Below are 23,286 nucleotides of genomic sequence, written 5' to 3'. Positions count from 1 at the left end.
TCATTCTCTACCTGCTTGCATCTCAATATGATCTTATCTTTAGCAACAGGATTCTTTGGCACGCTTAAGTGACTATAGATAGTCAATTAAATCCACATTTTAGCTAATTATCATACAATTCCCTCTTCAATACATTGTATGAGCACATTATCCCAGGAGGCTTCTCTGTCACTGGAATCCAAAGCAAAACACATATTCTAATCTTGCGATGTCAAAAATATTTACTCAACACCTTTACTTTGTGGCAAAAAATGAGCCAATGCTGAACAAGAGCCCTTCTTCCCTTTGGATAAATAATACTTAGCTCTTCATTAAGAAAACCATAACCACAGACTCTTGCATGGGATTTTCTATCTCTCTTCAAATCTCCAGCCCTAAAAAAGGTCAACTGTGCTTCTTCCCCCATATCATTCCTTTTCCTTTAATGCCTACAGATCTGTTTTCATCCCAGTACCTAACCCAGCCTGGATTCCTGCCTCTTTCGTCCACATTCCCCGGGCCCCTCATCCTTACACGTTGACACAGATATAACTGCAGAGGACAGGAAACTCAGAAGACACACTAGGGATCAATTTATCTTTGGCAAGGGAATTGACTAATAGGTTTTCTCCTGTCTCTAATTTCTCTGATTCCCCTTTGTCAGGGGGATTCTCAGACCAATTCTTTCCTAGCTGTCAAAAGCACCTGTTCTCACGCCTGGGTTCAACGTCGGTCAGGCCCCTGTTCAGCTGTCCATCTCATCCCTGATTGGAGCACACACCTCCCACCGGGACCAGGTCAGCGGAAAAGCTCCAGCATAGGGAGGTTTCCGGTGCACGTGGGTCCTCAGCTGAACCCAGAGGCAGTGAGAGCAGTCCTCCATCCCACAAACTCATCCACTTCCCCCACACGTGGGGTGGGGGGCCCAACGAGAGGAGGTTCCGGGTCAGGAAGGCAGAGAGGGCACGTGGCAGAGACTTTCAAGAGATGTCCCTAGATTATTCTGGGATGTCAGCCAAAGCCTGGGTTAACCTCAGTTGCGTCACCAGTGAACCAATCGCCCGCCTGCTGAATTGGCAAAGTGAGATGTGGCCTTGGTTAAATTTCTGGAAATTGGTGAGTTTTGCGAGCTAACATAAACCCTCACAGTTGGGAGACATTTGAAATAATAAATGTTGAGTATCTCTCCCTCTGTTAGTTTATTTTTTTATGTGGAGTTCAAGATGTTTGTCTTGATATTATCAAAACGGATCCATATCATCAGCAGCATATGCCTATGCTACCCACGAGCAAAACGGATCCACAGCAGAGCATGTGCATTTATTGAGCACATCATGGGTGAGTTCAATTCAAATCCACACATACCACACGCGTCCTCCACGCCAGGCCCCAGGCGAGCCATGGGGGGATGTGACGGGAAGCCAAGTGGTTGTGGCTCCTTCTCTTACGGAGTTTCTGGTCAAATGTGGTGATTTGTCCTTGCACTCCATCCCTTAACTTTTCCTTTCCTTTCACTCTAGCTGAATCTTAACTAGCTCCTGCAGGAGTTCCTGCACCAGTTCTTTTTCTGAAGTAGTGAACAGGCATTGAGTACTGACTGTAAGTCAAGCGCCCTGGGAACTCTCTACAATGATCATCTAATTTACTCTGCTCAACAGCATTGTGAATTTGGTGCTATTATTATTATTTTTGAGAACCACTTTATTCTGAGTAGTATAAACATAACTCCATTCATAACATAAACCTTCCATCAATTTCTTCACAGTCAGCCCAAAGAATAAAACCTCTGACTTAATTAGAATTTACATTTGGCCTTAAATATTTCAAAAATCATCCATGTCAACTATGGAATTTTAATCCTGCCTGCTACTATGAAATAGGGCAAACTTTGATCGATGGTAATTTCTAATTTTTGCTGTTCAGTCATTTTTCTTGACCTTGTTTTTTGACTGTGTACATTCTAGAGTGTTCAATAGATTTGTAATAAACTTCCATGATGAAGGGAAATTTCTTGCTCATTGTTTGCCTGAAATCTTGGCTAGTGTTCACCTTTTCAAACAACAAAAAAAAATGTGCTCCAAAATGGTCCACAAATTCAGCTACTAAACTGCCTTTAAAAATCTTCTTTGCAGTGGTTCCAGAGCACGGGCCATCAGATACGAAGCAACATCTTGGAGCAACCCCCACAGTGTGGGGCAGATGGCAGGCAGGCCATGGCAGCAGTCTTCACCACTATGATTAACCCCGCTTAAACTTGAGGAAATGGAGACACCAAGAGATGAAGCAAACTATCTAAGGCCACAGAACTAGTTGGTGGTGTAACTTGAACATGGGATCAGGCAGTCTGACTCTAGAGCCAGTCTTTATACTCTGGATATAGGTGTGGGTATACATAGGTACTGGGCTTCCCCAGTGGCTCAGCAGTAAAGAATTCTTCTGCAATGCGAGAGACAGGTTCAGTCCCTGGATGGGCTAGATCTCCTGGAGGAGGACATGGCAACCCACTCCAGTATTCTCACTGGGATAGTCCCATGGACAGAGGAGCCTGGTAGGCTGCAGTCCATGGGGTCACAAAGAGTTGGACAGGATAGAGCTTATATACATATACATATGTGTGTGTGTGTGTGTGTATATATACACAGAAATATTTTTAATGTTTATTTTAGAAATTATTTTTGGTCTCATGGCATGGCTTGCAGGATCTTAGATCCTCCCACCAGAGACTGAACCCATCCCAGGACAGAGAAAGTGCCGATTCCTAACTACTGGACCACCAGGGAATTCCCTCATTTTAAAAAATTTATTTATTTTTTTTTAAATTTTTTAAATTTTATTTTATTTTTAAACTTTACATAATTGTATTAGTTTTGCCAAATATCAAAATGAATCCATCACAGGTATAAATTTATTTCATTAAAGTCTAGTTGATGTACAATGTTGTATTAATTTCTACTATACAGCCAAGTGATTCAGTTATACAAATTCTTTTTCATTATGGTATTACTTTTAAAGCGCAGCTCTAGTCATATTATTTGACTCAGATACCTACCCTGACTCTTTGATAATTCCTGAATTATATACAAAGATCACAGAGTCCCAGACAAGCATGTAAAGCCCCATTCAGTCTTTCTTCAGCCAACCTTTGCGATTCCGTGTGCACATCCCCGAGGGGTGGCACATGTCAGTGGAGGTTCCGTGTCTGCTACATTTTATGTTCTTTCCTTTTCCTGAAACTTTAGCCTCCAGACATATGCCACTTCCTCCTCCCTTGGACTTTAAAACAAAAGCCCCAGTGGATGTGACTTCTTCTTGCTTAGAATCACCACATGCTTTGTGGGTGCCTCTCTATGCATGCACCTTCTGCCACATTCTCAGTCAGTCAAGTCTCTGGGGAAATGGTGTGTTAGAATGTGGAGTGGGGCCCTGAAATCAGCTTGGCCTGAGACTGCTTCCAGCTCTTGGAATTTTTAGCTCTGGGATCTTGGGCAAATTGGATCACATCTCTCCCAGCTCGAAACCCTTTCATGGCTTCCCGCTGCAATTTGGGGCTGGGGACAGACTTGTGGGGCCCAACATATATTTGCTGCAAGTTCATGTGCCTTTAAAACCCAAGCTCTGCCAAGCCCAGCTTTCTTGACCAGCCTTATTTCATAAGTCACACCCGCCTTGATGGTTAAGTTATCCTTTAGTGTTCTGCCTTCAGGTTCTCAAACGCTCCTGCAAGCTCTTGCATTCCTTAGGCCTTCGCGGAGCTTTCTTTCTACCTGCAACCTCTTCCACTGCCTCTCTTGACTCACTCATTCTGATCTTTAAAGTCTCAGGTTTAAACTTGTCACATTTCAGGAAAGACTTCCTTGACCCCCTGATTCAAAGACCTCCATCCCTCATCCACCCCGAAACTAGCTAAGTCCACCTAAGCTAGCTCCTTTCCTTAGATGTGGAGTGATTTCATGAGCTTGTGGAAGCTCTGTTTCTCTCACTAGACTTGCAAACCCCCATGAGGACAGGATGTATCTGTCTGGTTCACCACAATGGCATAAGGAGATGCTCGAGACAGACAAAGAGATAAATCTCTCTATTCCTCACTTTCCTCATTTATAAAATAGGAGTAACAATAACCTACCCTCACTGCCTTTGAGAAGCTGAGCACAGTCTGCAGGGAGAAGCTGACTGCTAATTGGGAGCTGTCCACTTCCACTTCTGAGCCACTGTCCCCTCAAGGAAGCCGCCTTCTCTCTGCATGCTCCCACAGCTGAGCACAGGGCTTTGGGCATCGCGGGTGCCCGTCAATGTTTGCTGTACCTGAGTTCATCTATGCCATCTGAAACCACAACTTCTCATTTTTGCCAAATGTGCTGATTTGACTCACATACAGAGATGTCCCTTTCCATGATCACATGATAAAACATCCCCTCAAACGTTGCTGCGATGAAGTTAATTGAGAACACACGTAAGCTTGTACAATACTAGGTTAGCATCACCAGGCCTTCCTGCATTCATACACTGTGAAGACTCCTCCTTGGAAAATTTTCTTCCAAATTAAAAATTTTAAATCATATGCATATCATCATATATTTATATATTGTGTTTTATATGCATGTTGTATCACTGACAAGCAAACGATGAAAATGTTAGGATTAGAAAAATCGACCATGCTCATATCCACAGTCAAAATTTAATTGTTGAACAGTATTTGACTGTTGAACAAAGAGTCTGAGTTTTTGCAAAATAGGTCAAATGTAGAATTTCTGAGTAGGAACACAATCGTTGCAATCTAACTGTACAGGTCATTAGCAAGCCGTCTGGGAAATAAAAGAAGTGCTAAGCTAAAAATGTGTTACAGGTTGAGTGACCATTTAATTTAATGACCAAATCAAGACATGTGTAAGAGTGAAAGGAGATAGTATTGATTATACTGGAACAACAGAGAAACCCGAATTGTCCCAGGGATGCTGTCTTGCGTTCTGGATTAGAAAAAGGTTCAAATCTAACCATATGGCACTACCAGCAATAAAGTTTTTCCCTCTTTCCCACCAACGCACCTGTGTCTAGTATGTTCAACTGTTATTGCCTTTAGATTTGATAATATGTAGGATATCATTTAGCATAATAGTGTCATAATCTGATCTACCCAGATAAGGATCACAGAAAAGACAAACAAAAAAAAAAGTAACAGACCAAAAAGCAAGCTGAACCCAGTGAAGGAGAGGGTCTGATGTCCACTGTCTAAGCAGGAGCCCTGACTGATCCAGCCAGTCCCCTGCTCTACCACCAGGCTGTTCCGATGCTCTGGGACTCCCAACATGACTGTCTTTACTGTCTACCCAACAAATCTGCGCTCACGTCTGAATTTGTATTTTCAAAACATGTCGGCTCATTACATTTACTGCATTCTAAATGATATTTAAAATTGAGGTAAATAATTTAAAGAGAAAATACCAAGAGCTTGAAATGAATATCTTTAAATATAATGCAATCAGGTAGATATTTTTACAATGTTTGGTGACATTAATGTGGTAATACTGAGTAACTGCTGACAATTAGTCAGAAGATGGAGCAGAGGTCTTGTAAGGAAATTACTCCCAGATGACAAAATATTGAAAATTCAATTATACTCTGTTTATTATAGGCTTACATTAGCAACTATATTCCTAATAAAGACTTTGATAATACACAAATTAATGGGAACACAGGGGAGTACTTTTGGAAATATTTTTTTCTCCTTATAGGATTCTATGATATTGATTTCTAAAGTGCTCCAAATGACAGTGTAAAGCTTGCTAAAAAAAATTCCTAACATAAATTATATGCATAAGAACATACGATCTATTAAAGTACTCAAGATTATAAAAATAATTTTAATGTATAATGACAATGTGCAATAAATTCAATGCTTAAAATTTCAAGTTATGCAAGTGTATAAATCATTTAGGAAAGAAAATCCAGTGAATGCAAATAAGAAGAAACCATAATAAGGGCTGCACAAATGGTCTGAATTCTAATTAAAACCATATGTCATGGAAGCCAATGCATTCATTCTCCTTTTCACAAATGTAGTTTTAAAAACACTTCCACAATATAAAGCTCTTTATAACATATTTTTGTAGGTTGGAGTATACAAATATCTATTTCCCCACCAAGAAGACCACAATGTTCATCTACAAAGAACTAAGTTTTTCTCTTTCTTCCTCCCACAAACTTTCTGACATTATGCATAGTTCAATGAACATTTCTTCATTTGGTTGTTGAAAAATTTAACTGGGCACCTGTTTTGGGTGTAGCTCTTCTGTTCCTTTGCTTTTAAGGCCTTGCACCTCTTTTCTAGGCTTTTAAGATAGAGGGGAGAGAAAAAGATAGATACATAGATAAATTCAATATAATGTAGAAAACCCTGAATATTCATTGGAAGGACTGTTGCTGAAGCTGCAGTACTTTGACCTCCTGATGCAAAAAGCTGATTCATTAGAAAAGATGCTGATGCTGGGAAAGATTGAAGGCAAAAGGAGAAGGGGGCAGCAGAAAATCAGATGGTTAGATAGCATCACCCATTCAATAGACATGAATTAGAGTAAACTCCAAGAGAGAGTGGAAGACAGGAGCCTGGAGGGCTACAGTCCAAGGGGTCACCAAGAGTTGGACACAACCTAGCGACTGAACAATAACAATGCAGTAAATGCTAAATGTCATGGAAGAACTAGAGGGAAAGGCACCGTGGGAATTTGGCGGTAGGTCAGCTAGTTGCACTTTGGAACAACCAAAATGAAGATGTACTTAAGTGAAGCCACAAAAGCTGGCAGGATTACCCATAAACAGTAGCTAGGAAGGTAATGCAGATTGCCAGCTTAGCATGATCAAGCCAAGTGTCAAGAAAGTACGTGGTTGATTCACAGAATGGCAGCCAATAAAGAGTCCATTATGATGTCTTCAGAGGAATCTCAGGTAAAGAAAGGAAGATAAGATTATTTGGTGTTGAAATAACAAGAAAGATAAGCTTGAAAGTGAAAGTGAAGTTGCTCAGAAACGTCTGACTCTTTGCAACCCCACGGACTGTAGCCTACCAGCCTCCTCCGTTCATGCAAGAATACTGGAGTGGGTTGCCATTTCCTTCTCCAGGGGATCTTCCTGACCCAAGGATCAAACCTGGGCCTCCTGCATTGCAAGCAGACGCTTCACTGTCTAAGCGACCAGGGAAAGATAAGCTTAGAGGATTGAAATCTTCCTAAGAAGATTGATTCAACTTCTTGTTTTTGGTGAACAGACATTTTATGGAGCCAGGAATCAAGAGAATTGGAGGAAAGAAATAAAAATTTCTAAATGTAAGGAAAGGAGACAAAAGAAATGCAGAAATGTGAATGAAGTAATATATATGCTCCCTGTATTCTAGGGACAAAAGTAGCTTTGAAATAAATAAATAGGTTGAATTTGATGAAACTATAGAGCAGTGAAAAGATTTCAAGTAGGAAAGTAAGACAAAGTATTCAATAATCATGTTGAAATTTTGGAAGTGATTTGGAAATGTTAAGTGGGAATAAAAAGTAGAAAATTGAGTTCCACTTTGGCAAATAGTTTTGACTGCCATGGTGAAAAATATATAAGTCATGCGAGTTCATTTTTTGACAAAATGTTATAGCAGTTTATGTTTGGAAAATTTCTTTAAAAAATATCCAGTGTGAAAGAGACTCATTTTACAGCTTGTGATGGCAATATGATTTTAAGTAGGAAGAAGAATGGAAATCAAAGAAACATCAGGAGGCTAACAAAGAAAAAGCAGAATTCAAAATCAAACATAACTTAGATGCAGTCCAGGAAACAAAAAAGATTTGGTGACTTGATTAGTAAAAGGATCACTTTGCTAAAGGGCTAAACTTTAGAGACAAAAAGGGACAGATGAATGCTGTAGTGCCCAAAATAACAAGAAATTAATGCAAAAATAATGAAAGAGACAAAAATGTGATGAAGAGCTCTGAAATTACAAGTATCTGGAGCTCTATTAGAGTTATTACTAAGCTTCTTCACTACCAACCCTGGAAGGTCTTGGCTTTCAGCTTTGCAGCCCCTGAAGAGAAAGATGCAACACCGTGACTATGTTTATTGAATGAATAATTGCAAAACAAAGTAAGGAAAAACCTTTTTGTTGTTGTTCAGTCGTTCAGTTGTGTTTGACTTTTTGTGACCCCATGGATTGTAGCACACCAGGCTTCCCTGTCCATCACCAACTCCCAGAGCTTGCTCAATCTCATGTCCATTGAGTCAGTGATGCCATCCAATCATCTCAGCCTCTGTCGTCCCCTTCTCCTCCTGCCTTCAGTCTTTCCCAGCATCAGGGTCTTTTCTAATGAGGCAGTTCTTCCCATTAGGTGGCCAAAGGATTGGAGCTTCAGCTTCAGCATCAGTCCTTCCAATGAATATTCTAATTGATTACCTTTAGGATTGACTGGATTGATCTCCTTGCAGTCCAAGGGACTCTCAAGAGTCCTCTTCAACACCACAATTCAAAATCATCAATCCTTTGGCACTCAGCCTTCTTTATGGTCCAACTCTTACATCCATTCATGACTACTGGAAAAACCATAGCTTTGACTATAGGGACTTTTGTTGGCAAAGTAATATCTCTGCTTTTTAATATGCTGTCCAGATTTCTCATAGATTTTCTTCCAAGGAGCAAGTGTCTTTTAATTTCGCGGCTGCAATCACTGTCCACACTGAATTTTGGAGCCCAAGAAAATAAAGTCCGTCAGCATTTCCACTATTTGCCGCAAAGTGATGGGACCAGATGCCATGATCTTTGTTTTTTGAATGTTAAGTTTTAAGCCAGCTTTTTCACTCTCCTCTTTCATCAAGAGACTCTTTAGTTCCTTTTCACTTTCTGCCATAAGGATGGGGTCATCTGCATATCTGAGGTTATTGCTATTTCTCCCAGCAATCTTGATTCCAGCTTGTGCTTCATGCAGCCCAGCATTTCACATGATGTACTCTGCATATGAGTCAAATAAGCAGGGTGATAATATACAGCTCTGACGTACTCCTTTCCCTATTTGGAACTAGTCCCTTGTTCCATGTCTGATTCTAATTGTTGCTTCTTGACTTGCATAAAGGTTTCTCAGGAGGCAGGTAAGGTGATCTGATATTCCCATTTCTTGAAGAATTTTCCACAGTGTGTTGTGATTCACACAGTCAAAGGTTTTAGCATAAGTATATATTTTTCTGAAATTCTTTTTCTATGATCCAATGGATGTTGGCAATTTGATCTCTGGTTCCTCTGCCTTTTCTAAATCCAGCTTGAACACCTGGAAGTTCTTGATTCATACACTATTGAAGCCTAGCTTGGAGAATTTTGAGCATTACTAATGTTATTTTCTCAAAATGAAGGAATCTGAGATAAACTTTGTTGCATAAGTGGAAAGAGAAAATCAAAGGGAGAAGTTTAGAACACATCATCTCAATGGGGAAGTCGTGAAGGCAAGAGTTCCCCAAAATGAGTCCAGGGAGAGGCAGATAGATAAACTTGTTCAGAAAGACAGAGGTCAAATAAAAGCTGTAATGGGCTTGTCTGTTGAGCCCTCTCCATAACCCAGCAGGAGCTGTCCTGTTTTAATTTTGAGGAAGTAAAGGAAAATAAAAACTTCTTTCCAGGAAGCAATGGAAGCTACTGAAAGTAAGAAACAGAGATATTATCTTCTTTTATGGGGTGTGGTGGTCTAAGAGGTGATAGGTATGTGACGTTGCCAGGACAGTCAAATTGGAAAGTTGTGTTTTGCAGGCTAATTTAATAATTAATGAAGCAAGTTAATTAGAGATTTGGTCCACATGAATGTTCCTTCCCAATGGATTATTATTTCTTTGGCCTGAGGACAGATTATCACTACTTATTACACAAGCAAAAATTTGAGGTCCTTGTATTTTTATTCTTATAACATGACCCATTTTAAAATGAATGTTTACAGTCTTTTGTATCTCTTTTATATTTTACCACTTTAAAAAAAAACACTATCTGTTTTATGGATAAAATATCTGTTTGCAAACAAAACTCTCTCTGAAGAATATATTTTCCAGGTACATTATAGAAGAAATAGAAATAATTAAAATACATTTAAAGCAAAAGGAAACAATATGAAGTTATTAATGACGAAGTCTGTGCTGTTGAGTATTCCTTAAAAATTGGTGAAAGTATCAGTGTTACACTTAACATAGAAAATATGCAAAGTATAGTTAAAAGGAACAGACTATTGGTTTATGTTTTTCATAACATAACGAATCTTTTGACAGTATGTATATTGCTGTTATTTATAATCCCATGGTGACAAGAAAATGTCACCAATTACCGGCTACAATGACAGAACACAATTTATTTCTAATGATTTATATCCATTAGGAAAAAAAAAAAAAGCAGGTTACTAAAAGACAGCTACCATTCCGTTCCCCAACAGCAGTTTTTTTTTTTTTTTTTAAACTGGAAGTGTGTTTGCAAAGGATAACAAGTTATTTTTGTTAATGAGAGTTTGCATAATTTACCTATATAACACCGTAAGTGACAGTCTAAAATAAGATACTTACTCTAAGGTATATTTTTAAAACAGAAATAACTGAAATATCACATTTGTAGGGCAGGCATTCACAACTAACATATTGTATTCCCTTTTAAATGTAGATCTCTTTAAAGCCTCATGGACTTTTAGAGGGTAGGAAATAAGAATTGAATGGGTAGTAAGTCAGCCTTTCGAGTAGACATTTACTGCTCATCCTGGCTTATTAAGAGCTGTAGGTTGGAAGAAACATGTATTTGAGTATTCCAGTTGCAAACAAATTTATAGGGATGACATGAAGGGAGAGAAAAAGGGGTAGAGGGCCTGATAATTAACAAGCAGGATAGTGAACTAAACATTACAATATAACTGGACAAAATTAGTAGGATAAAAGGATGTGAGAAGAGAGCCACATGAAAATTCTGGTCTCCTAATCTATGGGAGGAAATATGATCTGGGAAATAAGAGTTTTTTATGAAAGATTCTAAAGAAATCCAAGGTTAAAATTACAAAGAAATTTAGAAAAAACAAGAGGAAGGGAAAAGTAACAAGCAAAAAATCTTTTGAATGGTTCTAGTAACGTCACACAGATCAGAATTGAATTCAAGGGCCATAAAGGAGAATTTAACTACTGAAAACATATTTTGAGGACAGACGCCATGCTTTTAAATATACTGCTGATATATGTTGTAGGCACTAAAGATAATTTTGAGCAGAAATGTGATATTACTATCATTAAAATGGCAAGAGAAAGTGCATGTGTGTGTGTGTGTTTTGAGGTTCCCAGAAACTAAGGAGACATAATGAATTGGGAAGATGCTCAGTGAATAATGAAAACGATTAAGTCTAGGAGGTAGGATCAATTTATCAAAGAATGACTATTGAGCCTAATTAGCTTTGAGAAAAGAAAGATAAGTCTTGCTACTCAAGTATAGGAAGGATTATGACATGAAGATGAGGACCAAAATTGCTCCATTTCATGCCAAGAACTTAGGATAGAAGTCACGTAAAAATTTCTAATTAAACACAGATACAGGCAAACTCAGAAGAATCACGGTATCTAGTTCAGTTGTGTCTGCTGACAGAGAGCGAAACTGGTATCTCTCAAGGTCTCCATCAGACTTACTTTAGCCACACAAAGCTAAAGAATTGATTCCTAGAGATCATTTCCTCTAGAAACAAGCTGATGATCACATGCATGTTCTTTCAGTGAAATAATAACCTGAACCAGATTGTGTTTTGAGAGGCTGCACTATTTCAAGAAAGACAGAGATAACAATACATGGGGAAGTTTGGAGTAGAAATGATTCATGTATGGAAATCAAGTATTACCACGGTCAAAACAAAACACTGTGTTCCACATGAAATCTTTCTTTGCCAAGTGCACGAGAGAGGATGAGGCAGTGTCACAGTTTTCCGTTTGTGAAAACTGGCTTGATCATCTTTTTAAAAAAGATTGAAATATGTAAGTAATGTCAGTTATTTTTGTCTTTTAATTGAAGTACAGTTGATTTACAATATTATATTAGCTTCAGATGTATAACAGTGATTTGATGTTTTTATACATTATATAACATACAAAGTTATTAAAATATCATTGACTATGTTCCCTGTGCTGTATATTATTACCAGTTATAAAATAAAGATGTGACTTACTTATTCTATAACTGGTAGTTTGTCCCTTTTCATCCCACAGGAATAGGTCGTTTCTACCTGTGTCACCATCCCCCACCCTCTCCCCTCTGGCAGCGACTAGTTTGTTCTCTGAATCTGTGAGTCTGTTTCTGTTTTATTTGTTCGTTTGTTTTGTTTTTATATTCCACAAAGAAGTGAAAATATACAGTGTTTTCCAAGACGTGGAGAAAAGGGAAGCTTCCTGTACTGTTGCAGGAATGTAAATTGGTGCAGTCACTGTGGAAAACAGGATGGAGGGTCCTCAAAACAGTGGGGGCTCAGATGGTGAAGCGTCTGCTTACAATGCGGGAGACCCGGGTTCGATCCCTGGGTTGGGAAGATCCCCTGGAGAAGGAAATGGCAACCCACTCCAGTACTCTTGCCTGGAAAATCCCATGGACGGAGGAGCCTGGGAGGCTACAGTCCTTGGGGTTGCAAAGAGTCAGACAGGACTGAGCAACTTCACTTTCACATTAACTAACACAATGTTGTAAAGTTTAAAAATAAAATAAAATTTAAAAAAATAAAATAAAATGCAAAAAAATAAAATAAAAAAACTGAAAATAGAATTATCATGTGATCTAGCAATCCCACCCCCTGGGTATTAATCTGAAGAAAATAAAAACCCTAATTCAAAAAGATTTATGCATCCCTATGTTCACTAAAGCATTATTTATAATAGCCAAGATACGGAAGCAAACTAAGTGTCCACTGACAGATGAATGGAAATGATGTTTTACACACACACACACACACACACTCACAGGCATATTAGTTGTAAAAAAAAAAAAAGCCTGAGATCCTGTCATTTGTGACAACATGCATGAACCTACAGAGTATTTTGCTAAGTGAAGCAAGTAAGACAAAAAGTTATTTTTTTTTATTCATCTGTTAAACATTCAGGACCTACTTGCCAAATATGGCAAACTAGTCACCCAAAATTTCTTCCTGAATATCACTAAAAGCAAATTTCCTAAACTTATATAATGAAATATCACACAATACTCAATGTTTACATAGATAAAACTCCTGGCACTGAAAAAATTTATATTAGGAATCTGAAATGACTGGGTAACATAGAAATATTAGTGAAAACAAAAGATAACAAAATTTTGTAGGCAATAACATATCTTGAATTCATTTAAGGATCATAGTTCCATTCTTTATCAATGTATTACTGGACATACACAAAAGCAAAGGAAACTTGGATTATACTTGATTGATGCAAATAATGAGTCTAATTTTTCTTGCTACTTTAGGTAGTTTATTCGATTCTCTCTTCACTTTGATGGACTTATCCTAACCCAGTGTGACTTTCCTCCTTTGAGGTAAATCCTCAAGAAAAAAAAACTTTTCAATATTAGCCGTGGACGGTTAACCAAAAACATAAACATGCATATTCTTTAAAATGGTTTAATAAGTAGGCACCGTTTGAAAGAATTCAGACAAAAAGACATTGGGTGAATGATCCAAGATAAACAAGTTAATGATAGAACCAGCATAAAGAACCCATATCTTTCCATTTATAATCAAGTGTCCCTAGCACTGTGCCAGAGAAACTGTTTTCTTAAAATAGGAGGATTATATCTTAGACTAAGAAGTATGAAACAAATCCAACTACACAGAAGCTCAAGGTGACATGGAAGACATTTAAATTCACAAGGCTTGTTCCTTCTCTTTGAAAAGCAGGTGATTTGAGGGGACAGGCGCTATACTGTTGCCCAGGTACCAGGAGATCCCATGCAAGAGTAAGCGGTGTAGTCCAGTGGGATTTATTTATTTTTTATTTATTATTATTATTTTGTTACTCATTGATTTATTTATTTTTTACTTTACAATATTGTATTGGTTTTGCCATACATCAACATGAATCCGCCATGGGTATACACGTGTTCCCCATCCTGAACCCCCCACCCTCCTCCCTCCCCGTAGAATCAGATAGTGGGTTTGGGAATTACACAGTGGCTTTCAATCCTGGCCTTGTCATTTTGGAACCATATCAAGATATTTAGATTCTTTCAGCCTTAATTTTCTTTTCTTGGTTAAATAGGGATAATACTAACTAAATCTCAGAAGGTAGTAGATTGAATACAATAGGTACTCAATACAATACAAATATCTAACTCTGTTTCTGCCTCTATCTCTGTCAACCTCTACTCTGCCATTTGGATTTTCGTACAATAATTTTTCTAAAGAACAATAACAACGTTCACATCCAAAATCCTTATGAGTTATCATTGTTACAAAGTAACTATTTTCAAAATCCTTCTGCAGAGCAGTGACACTTTCCATGGGATGCCAAAGGATTTTGAAAGAATCTTGAAAGGATTTTGGAAAGAATACAAACTGTTCCATAAAGGAACGATGTCATCACAGCAGAACCAGAATTGATTGGAGTAAGAGGATTTTTGTGTATAAAATTTCCTAGTTAAGGTAGGATAAGAAATATATCTTATGCGAAAGGTCAGTCTAAGTACCGAGCCTCCCTGGTATTTCTTCAGAAAGCAAAATCTTGCCTGACAGGTGTCAACTATTAATGAGCTATACACTTAGTACAAATCACTTGAAACATGGGTATATATGGCAATATCCACATCATGGGTAGATATGGCAATATTCTTATCCCTTATAGGAAAAACTTGTCACCACCAAATAGGTCCCTTTCATCCTTTGTATCCCTTTAGCAATAGGAATAGACAGGTAAAATTATTGCAATACTTTAAAGAAATACTGCTCCTCTTCTGACCCTCTGCACTGATCTCTTAAGATTTTGGGATAAAGAATAATAATCACACTCAATGTACTAATGGTAAAACCATAAAGTTTACACCTAGACCATAAGAGCTACTGGAATTTAAATCCTTTGTCTTTAGAGCGTTGAAGAGCCCACTGGCCCAGTGTTAGGGCACGCCCTTGCCTTTATCAAGCCATCTACAGGATTCAATCGCACTGATATAAAATCTTAGTCAGGATTGAGACCCACTGGTGGAAATGTAATAAGATTTACTATTAATAATTTTGCAGCCTCCCTCCTTGTACCATTATGGTTTTTCTGGTGGTTCCCATGGAAAATACATTAGTTGCAAAACGCTCATTATAGCCATGGTGAAGATAAGTACAAAGTCAAGAGCACAGGAAATCTATTTTATGTAGTGATTGCCTTGAGATCTGTCAGGACACAACTAAAATGTATGGGAATAAGATATTCTCGGACTCTGCCTTTCAATCACTGAGGCTCTTACTCTAGTAACAAATTAGTGCACCGGGATAGAATAGATAGGGTTCTTACTGATATTGTATGATAACTAAGTGTCTTGTTCTAAGGGATCTTTCAGGAAAAAAAAAAAAAAAAAAGGAGAAATAAGCATCTCTTTTGAGTCTGTATTAGATCTGCTATTATTCACTGTCCATCTCGTTTTTGAATAAAATCATTGTATATTCCCTTAAATCCACATCTATTTTTAGTTTTTGACTAACATCTTTTTCATACTGTTTACTGCTTCATAAACTGCAATATGCACTCTTCTGCACGATGGCTTTATGTAATTGTGCGGATGACAATCTATTTCAACTCTCTTTCTGGGGCCTTTCGTTATTTATTTTCCTACTGCAGCCACATTTGTCCAGGTTCTGCACTCATTTTAACTCCTGTCTTTCTCACATGACAAAGTCCTGAAAATCCTACTACACCTGTCCTCTCGATTCAGCATAACGCCTTTCTATGTGTTATGTATATGGAACTGCGGCTCATCCATTCCAAGTTGGCCTTCACACAGTCCATTCATTGTGTCTCTACTGTTTTAAGAGGTGGACTGGACAGACACGGCCTGCAGAAACAATCTTAGCTCTTTCACCATGACATTGGCAGTTCTCCACAAGTGGATTCCACTTAACTGTCAACTTTAGCTTCCAGTATTCCCCAAGAGGATTCTTCCAGAATCTAAGGGTGACCTAAGGAGGCTACCATTGTTTCCATTGGTGCTTCCAAGCATTTCTTCAAGTTTTTCCAACTGTAAGTATGTACTGCTTTTCTGCAAATATTTCAACATATTTTACTACCTTCAACATCTTGCTGGAATTCTACGAACTCTTCAAAATCTTTCCTTTTCTAAACCTCCATTACTTTTTTCTTTCCAGTGTGAAATTTAGCCATGTCGCTAAACCATTTCATCCAGTTGCTTTGTCTTGTAATTGTTTTCTGTTTGTAACGCCCTGTATCTTCAAGTCTGTAGGCCTGAGAGCAAAAGGTCCAATCTTATTCTTTAAAAATATCTGTCAAATTATTTAAGGCAAGGAGGTCCACAAAATAAGTGCATAATGCAACCTGGCTTTTGCAGGTTTCATGCTTTATTTTTTAATAAAAAATAGATCTCATAACTGCTGCTATTATATGTAACGTCCACAAACTTATGAGAGTCTGTTTTTCTACTATATTTTTTGCAATGCCTAAGAGTTACATATTATACTGTTACTGGTTAATTGTGCATTCCTGAAAATGTTTAATTTTAGTTAACATTCTAGATCTCTCAGAAACCGCCAAACCTGAATTTAGTATCTACTACTATTGTATAAGATATCTGATAAATCTTACCCCATTTCTTTTGCAAAGAATTAATAGCACTAATTTTTATTGATGTCTTATTGCCAAATTTAAGTAGATTAGCATGTATTCATTGGACATTATGAAGCAATCCCTAATTAAATTAAATGACATTTATAAAAGCAAACTGTGTGAAGGAAATCAATTTAAATTTGTACACCACTCAACTCAACCCAGGAATTGAATCCAGGTCTCCTGCATTGCAGGCGGATTCTTTACCAGCTGAGCCAGACTATATCTGATATTTGGCAAAACTAATACAATTATGTAAAGTTTAAAAATAAAATTAAATTAAAAAAATAAATAAAATTCAGATAGATTAAATGTAAAAAAAAAAAAAATACGAAAGTGAAGAAAATAAAACTGATTATTTGTTCTAGGGGTAAAGTCAACATTTCTAGGCATAAAAAAGCCACAAGGAAAATAATAATTGATAACTATATTTTAAAGTTTCTAAAAAATTCTTTCAAAAATGAAATGGTTCAAGCCCACTCAAGGATGCCAAATAAATGAACAAATACAAAATTAAACTGAGGAAAGCACTTAATGGTATATTTAGATATTTTAAAAGAGACAAGGGGTTATTAAGATTCTTGCTTCATGAAACCTATGCAATTCAATAAGAAAAAAAATATGTATATGTACATGTGTAACTATATCTCTGTATCTTTTCCAACAGTCTATTGATTGATGGAAAGAGATTTACCTCCCACTGTTACTATCACCTGCTTTAAGTTTTTCATTTATTTAATAAGGATACAGAAACTTTGTGGAAATGAACTTGCTCCTCCAAGCTGGAGTCAATACAGATTTTCTTGGCACCTAGAATCTCTAATAAGGAACGTGCAGCTGTTTAAGCAAGGTGGAATCCTGATAGAGTGGAGGACGTTACATCTGTGCTGTGCCCCAGCTCTTTCATAGCTGGAGTTCGTGTCATTATTCATCACTACTGGGGAACTACACATATGTCTATAAGCAGAAGGCCTGCATTTAAGGAGACGTTTATTTTTATCAGGTCCTCCTGCAACCAAACCCGTCTCATCAAGGCCAGATGTACACAAGGTGGAAAAAAGCAGAGTCAGTGTCCCAGTGTCCTTGAATGCTGTCTCCTCCTTCATCTTCCTGATTTCTGGAAGACCCATTTCTCCACCCCGAATAGAAAAATGTGCAAAGGGCATAAACTGACAATTCACAAAAGAAATACAAAGAGTACACACACCTATATGAGACTATATTTAACCTATTACTCAAATGAATATACAACAGTAAGATACTATGTTTCCATCTAGTTGCCAAAATTCTAAGCATGGCAACATTCCTTGTCAATGGCTTATGGGAAAAGATACTTACTAATATTTCTAGTCAGAGTGTAAATTGATACAACTTTTTTTTTTTTCAGGGCATTTTGACAGGGTCTATCAAATGCTTTAAACTGTACATACCCTTCATACCCTTTGCCTCTGATCTTCCATTTCCAAGAATTTATCCTAAGATATTAAGGGATACAGAATTAGAGGCAAAGATTTATCCACTAGAATTGTTATCACAATGCAATTTATGAAACTGAAAAGTCAAACAACCTAGCTGTCTAAAAGTAGTGGATATGTTAAAACAAATTATGGAAGAGTCTAATAATGTGGAGAAACTTAGGTCAAAACAGAAATTCCAAAATTTTTTTTTTTTTGGCCACACACGAGGCTTGTAGGATTTCAGTTCCCGGATCATTTGAACCCAGGCCATGGCAATGAAAGCACTGAACTCTAGCCACTAGACCAGGATGGAACTCCCAGAAATTTCAATTTAATAAAAAAATATACACAGAGATAAAAATAAAAGCATAAATACCAAAACAGGAACTAGTGAATATTATCCACATACTCCTCTGTGTCTTCCAATGATATGTAATGCTAAGTAACTAAAATAAATTCAGGGCATGAATTTATTTTATATAAACACTTATAATATTTTATACTTAAAATTGGTTTAAAGTTCCATTTTTATTATTTCTATCACCTATCATTTTCCTTGTGTTATTGATACAATACAAATAATAATTAAATGCTTAAAAAATTCTAATGATTATCTGAAGTCTTTAAACTTCCTAAATAGGTTCATTTAAACAATTTAAGTTACCTTTGAGCACATTTTGTACAATCTAGACAATGGTGCTCCACTCACAGGAAATGAGACACAGTCCATTATAAGGGAATGTTTTATACATGTTTTCTATAGCAACTGACATTTCATTCAAACACTTTCCAGTCCCCCAGGAATCTCCAGCTGCTGTATGTCAAAATTTTAAGATTTCTCTTTGTGAACTTTAACACTTCTATAAAAACCAGTTGGAAGAGCAAGCCTACTTCCAATTGATTACTTTGATATTAACCAGTTAAAGCAAATCAATTATTCAGTTTAGTCTGAATAATCATTTCACAAAGTCACAGTTTTCCATACGCAAACATGCATAAGCAAATAATAACTACCATTCTGGCTTTTTATAGCCTATTTCTATTTCTCAGACATTTCACTTGTGGTCTGTTTTTTACTCTCTTTTGTGTATTTTTAAAAAATGAATGTTGGGTAATTCCTCGAGTGTTCGCTAATAATCAAATCTGGTTGTATAATTTTATGTTGGTAAATACGCATTTTGTTTTTATGCAAAAAGACAGTGTGGCTAGTGCAAAACCATGCAGGAGTTACTAAGGTGCAAAGACTTATTCTTTAATTTTTTTGGCCACACTGCCCGACCTATGGGATCTTACTTCTTCAATGAGGTCTCAAACTTGTGCTCCCTGTGGTAGAAGCTTGGATTCTTAATCACTGAACTGCCAGGGAAATTCCAAGACTTATGTTTAAGCTAGTAATTTAAACCATGGGGCAAAGATTATACAAACACACTTATGTATGTATATAGGTGTGTGTATGATCCATATATAAATATATATCTATTTTTAATTTATCATATCTACTTTTATATACTGGGCTTCGCTGGTGACTCACCTGGTAAAGAATCTGCCTGCAATGTAATGTGGGAGACCTGGGTTTGATCCCTGGTTTGGGAAGACTCCCTGGGGAAGGGATCTATCTACTCCAGTATTCTGGCCTGGAGAATTCCATGAATTGTATAGTACATGGGGTCACAAAGAGTCAGACATGACTGAGCGACTTTTACTTTCATTTTATATATCCATATGTCTATTTTATTATATATCTATGTATTTTATATAGATCATATACACACACATACAAATCAATGATCAAGGAAAGGATTTAAGAAGTTATCTATGTGTCTGTATGGGGAATCCTGTACTGACAGCAATCCTGTTATTTCAAGATCCAGATAATTATCTGTTTTTCATTGAACTCTAGGTGTGCTATATTTAATAGTTTTATAAAGCTATTTTAAACAAAATATCAATTTTGAATAAAAATCTACTTTCCCCCAAACCTTTTGATGACATGAACTTTTAACTCCATTGAATATCATCGATTTTTCCTACACTGCCTGGATATTTGCTATGACTTTAATTAGTGTAGATACAAATGTACCTTGTATTTATTTTTTAAGTTTTTTATTGATGTGGATCATTTTTAAAGTCTTCATTAAACTTGTTACAAAATTGCTGCTGCTTCTTCTATTTTAGTATTTTGGTATTTTGGTTCAGGAGGGACATGGTATTTAGCTCACTGGCCAGGGATCCAACCCACACCCCCATTGGAAGGTGAAATCTTAACCATTGGGCCACCAGGGAAGTCCCAGAAAGATACCTTTTAAACGTATATCTCTCCTACAGCAAACTCTAAGCTACTGATGTACACAAAATTGTAAGATGAAAAGTAGCTTAGAAGATAAAAAGTATTGAGGAATTCAGTTACCTAAGTTTCTATTTCAAGATCTCTCTGCTCCTGACCTCTCAGAGGCCAGACCTCATCTCCCCTTTAATCTTCACTTCGATCTTCCTGTTATAATATCACCCTGTCCATTTCCTAGGAAAGATCCTGAAATGTCCTCCAATATAAAAATATCCCTGCCCTTGTGTTCCCCAGGAGTTACACCTAACCCTTTCCTTAGTTCAGGTTTGGAGAGAAAAATCTGCACTTGCTGGTGCCATGGTTTCCGTTCATCTCTCCACCCACTGCCACTTGGTGACCACACGCGCTACTCGGAAATTCATATCCTCTGTGCAGTCCACAGGCTATGGAAATGTCTGACTGCTAATCATTTCCTGCCTCTGTGGTCTTCGTGAACGGACACTTCCTTTTGTCTCTATGGAAAGTCCCTCTTTGTTTCTTTCATTGGTGCTTCTTCTATAACTTTATGTTAAATGTTGGTGACCTCAGTATTATACCTTCATTCCTCTTCTTTTCTCATTTTATCTGCTTTTGGGGAGAGGTTTGATTATGCCCCATGGCTTTCACTGCAATTGTACAGATGATAAGGTAAATATTTTTGAACAAAATCTAACTGAATTTTATATATATGAAAAGTGAAGGTATTAGTCACTTAGTCGTATCCGACTCTTTGCAACCACATGGCCTATAGCCTGCCAGACTCCTCTGTCCGTGGAATTCTCCAGGCAAGAATACTGGAATGGGTAGCCATGCCCTCCTTCAGAGGATCTTCCTGACCCTGGAAATGAACTCTGCATCTCCTGCATCGACAGGCAGATTCTTCACCATCTGAGCTACCAGCAAAGCACATAGATATATATATAATTGCTTAATCTATTCTGAATTTTGATGTTCCACAGACCCCTCAAATACAACCTGGCCTTGTCTGAATTACTGAATTTATTAAACAATAAGCTTTAAGCTCCCACTTGGATTTACACCATCACTTCCATGTTAGAGAGTCTTTTAAATGTCTTCTTCTTCCCTAACCCCAATGCAGAGTTAATCAAGTTTTCATTCTGTTGAATTTTAATGTCTCCCTTTCCTTTCCAATTCTTGGTTCAAACATTTGTATTTTCTCACTTTGCTAATTATAACACTACCTGATTGGCTAGTTTCCTCTCAAGTTTGACCTCCAATCATGGAGCTGTTCAGCCACAGTTCTGGCTCCAGGATCAGGCACTGCATGAGGGAGCACAGAGACACAAGGGTGAACAGGGCCATGGCCCTACAGAGCTTACTCCCTTTGTGGGAAAGACAGCCAACTCCCTACACTGCTCTCAAGGTGCTCTGTAAATGGTAAATATGCCTGTAATATTCCTTTGCATGAAACTCCCATTACCTACAGAAAAAGTACAAATTCCTGAGCATGGCCATTGAAGGTGTTTTGCAGTCTGGTCTGGGGCTATCTGTAGACCAAACACTCATCGCTCATCCACACACAACCTGTGTTCCAGGCAAAAACAGCCTGCAACTGTTGCAACAGTTCACGGGGATTTTACACCCTCTCCTTCGTTGCTTTGTCTACATCTTGCATTTTTGCACATCCTTTGAGCCCGTGTACCAGTATTTTGGTCATCTGATGCCAACAGCTGACTCACTGGAAAAGTCCCTGAGGCTGGGAAAGATAGAGGGCAGAAGGAGAAGAGCGTGTCAGAGGATGAGATGGCTGGACGGCATTACCGATGCAATGGACATGAACTTGCATAGACTTCAGGAGATGGCGAGGGACGGGAGGCCTGGGGTGCTGCAGTCCATGGGGTCGCAGAGTTGGATGACCGAACTGGGTGGCAACCACAACAATAACCAATGCCGCTTCCTTCCTCCTTTATGAAACCATTTTTCCTCTGCTGCCTCTCCTGTCTCTGTGGCAAGAATCTGCTCTATGCAGACATCAATTCTGCACTCTGTGTTGTAGTATTACTTAGCACATTAAAATTACAATGCAATATTTACTTGCCGATTTGCCCAACCAGCCTGTGAATTTTTACAATCAGAGACTATATCTTACTCATTTTTTCCCCCCAGCCCCTGGTACAATACCTAACATTGACTACTCATTGAATGAAAATGTAGTTGCTATACTAAGAAATCAATTCAAAAAGTCATGTCCCAACTTTATTCAGTTTTCAGCTTCTGTGTGACTTCATGTTTACAGTCAAGGCACTATTCATAATGGGATTTTCCAGGCAAGAGTACTGGAGTGGGGTGCCATTGCCTTCTCCCAAGACATTTTAAATTGTTCCTTTCTCAAGTTTATATGCATTTGTATCCATTTTAATATGAATTCAAAAAGCTTTTACATTTAGTTTATAATCTAATCATTATGGAAAACTATCTCAAGTCAAATGATAAAGAGAAGAAAATTCCAATACAGTGAAACCCTCATTCAAGCTATTTAGTAAATAATGTAGATTTTTCACATTTAAACTTGTATGTGGATGTGATGCTCATTAACAGAATTATTATGACCTGAGAAGAATATTCTATAAATAACACACCCCCCAAATCAGTTAGTTCCTCTTCAAACACTTGAATACCCTTGAAATGGCAAATAAACTAAGGTTCTATGGCTTTAACACTTATCTTTTCTATTTCAGTGATAATTACATCAATAAA

The 23,286-nt window shown here is 37.6% G+C and overlaps 1 protein-coding gene and 1 pseudogene across 12 annotated transcripts in view; both read right to left on the bottom strand.

The window, feature by feature from the left end:
- TENM3 (teneurin transmembrane protein 3) overlaps positions 1-23,286 on the bottom strand; it is a 2,452,009-nt gene that overhangs the window by 404,917 nt on the left and 2,023,806 nt on the right. The gene's annotated exons all lie outside the window — the stretch shown is intronic.
- Positions 1,885-22,150, bottom strand: LOC147343542 (protein CEBPZOS pseudogene; annotated as a pseudogene). The gene has a single exon (XR_015156090.1). The product of XR_015156090.1 is annotated as a protein CEBPZOS pseudogene (transcript).

The sequence above is a fragment of the Bos grunniens genome, chromosome 27 (assembly GCF_055505025.1).
Source record: "Bos grunniens cultivar Pamir isolate PY7600 chromosome 27, Bosgru_T2T1.0, whole genome shotgun sequence".
NCBI classification, from domain to species: domain Eukaryota; kingdom Metazoa; phylum Chordata; class Mammalia; order Artiodactyla; family Bovidae; genus Bos; species Bos grunniens.
This window is presented reverse-complemented; position numbering and strand designations above follow the sequence as displayed.